At 39.6% G+C, this 2332-nt stretch overlaps 1 pseudogene; it reads right to left on the bottom strand.

The window, feature by feature from the left end:
• Window positions 1-700: 700 nt before the first annotated feature.
• On the bottom strand, window positions 701-1497 carry LOC138847335 (lactoylglutathione lyase pseudogene; annotated as a pseudogene).
• Between the last annotated feature and the right edge of the window lie 835 nt (window positions 1498-2332).

The raw sequence follows: 2332 nt of genomic DNA, 5'->3' as shown, positions 1-2332 counted from the left end.
CTATTCACAATAGCTAAGATATGGATTCAAACTAAATGCTCATCAACCAAAAACTGGATAAAGAAATTATGGGATGTGTACACTATGGAATACTACACAGTGGTAAAAACAATAAGATCCGGTTATTCACAACACAATGCATGAATCTGGAAAAGATCATACTTTGTGAAAAAGGCCAGTACCCCGGGGACAAATACCACATGTTCTTGCTGATAGGTGAGACCTAATAGAGCACCCAAAAGGAAACCTAGGTAAGTGAAATTGACACTTCGAGAAGGGAAGACTTGAGCTGCCCTTCTCTTGACTGTCGAGGGACAGTTTTTTGTTTGTTTGTTTTTTTGTTTGTTTGTTTATTTTTCTTCCTACTATTTGTTGAAGAATTTATGTAACATTCAGTCCATCGTATGCACGTACAGTCAATTGAAAATTGATCTCAGTAAAAAATAGGAATGGGAGTAAGAGCAGGAAGAGGAATTTTTTAACTGTAAAGTGCATATATTCCTATGGACTTACTTCTAAACACACAATTTTTTTTTTGTTGTTGTTCAGTGTTCTTTACTTTCCATCATGAAAAGCTATTCCTAAGGAACTGAAACCCCAGAAGATAACTACAACAAAAATATGGCAAATGTTTTTTAAATGATGCACAGGAAGATTTTAAGAGAAGCAATATTTAGGAGACAGAAGAAGGCAAATGCAGTTTCTGAAGGGAATTGTTCTAATTATTACCCAACAAGTCAAGTCACGTGACTACATCCAAGGACATAAAATGAAGAAAAAGTTGAATTGGGGCAATGATCCATCAGTCCCAAAGCCTTCTGGAATCTGAGCATCTCGAACTGCATTGCTTTCTTTCTTATCTCCGTCTCACTGCCGTCTCAGAGCACCATTCCCACACGATTAAATGATACTTGTGACTGTGTTAGGATTCAAAAATTTCAATCCAGTAGCCATCAGGATCTTGAATAAATGCCAGGCCTTTCATTTTAGCATCATCTGGTTTCTTCACAAATTTGACTCCCAGTTCTTCAAATCTTTTACAGGCACCATACACATCAGGAACAGCAATTCCAATGTGACCAAATCCTCGAGGGTCTGAATTGCCATTGTGGTAGCTCTGGGTCTCGTCATCTTCAGTGCCCCAATTGTGTGTCAGCTCAAGGGTAGCTTTTCTGGAAAATACCCATGCTACTCTTTCATTTTTATCTTTGGGGATGTCATTTTTATTCTCATATGCCATGAAATAGAGTGAAAATTTCATAGAAGGAAAATCTAATTTTTGGATTAGCGTCATTCCAAGAATTCTAGTATAGAAATCCAATGACTTCTTAGGATCCTTAATTCATAGCATGGTCTGCTGCATTAAAAAATCCTTGGTGCTGGGGTGTGCGTCGGAGCAGCAGCTAGCGGCGGCCTCGTCGGTGAGGCCGCTGGACGCAGGTTGCGGTTCTGCCATGGCCGCACAGCCGAGTCTCACAAACACCCGCACAGGACAGCACAGACCTAAACACACAATTTAAAATTTTGTTGTGGGACTCCAAGTCCCATGAAACTTAATTAAAGTGATTACATTAAGTGTAAGGTGAACACATAGATAGGATTAAGTGTTAAAGTGATCATATAAATAGGATCAAGTGCCTGGTAATAAGAAGAGATAGAATTTAAAAGGAGAGAATGTTCCAACATGAGGAGAAGTCTACACAGCAGACTCATAGAATGATAATCGCTTTAAGTAACACTATGACCTGATAATCAGCCCTTAAGACTTCCTGGTCTGGCTGAAAAGCCCATGAGAACATTTCAGGCATGAAATCCAAGACACTGTGGCAAAAATGTTCTGCCTAAAGGATCTCTGTGACTGAGACCTCAGGCAGTAGAAGTGGCCTCAAAGAAGGAGGTACTTTTCTCTAAAGGGAGGAGAGAACTTCCACTTTGCTCATGGCCTTGTCCAAACACTATCAGAGTTTGTGGACTCAAAAGGCTTCCATAGCCTAAGCAGCTCATGTCAAGAATCTCAGGTGGTCACTGACATCATACGTAAGAGTGTTTATTGTTAAATTAACAACTGGTCTCACTGTGCACTAACTCCCCATGCAGGACCTCCATCCTCAATGAGTTCTATTATGAGAGTTAACTGTAAACCAGTTCTCAAACAGTTCTTGGATATGTGTGTGTGTGTGTGTGTGTTTAAATCTTTACATAGTACAGAGCTGGTTTTCTGTGTAGCAATACAAGTGAATCTTGATGATGAATCTTGATCTTGAATCTGTGTACCAACTTAAAGGGAATCTTATTGGAAAACTGAACTGAGAAGTGGAGAGGGATGAGAAAG

This window comes from Oryctolagus cuniculus, chromosome 20, assembly GCF_964237555.1.
Source record: "Oryctolagus cuniculus chromosome 20, mOryCun1.1, whole genome shotgun sequence".
NCBI classification, from domain to species: Eukaryota; Metazoa; Chordata; class Mammalia; order Lagomorpha; family Leporidae; genus Oryctolagus; species Oryctolagus cuniculus.
This window is presented reverse-complemented; position numbering and strand designations above follow the sequence as displayed.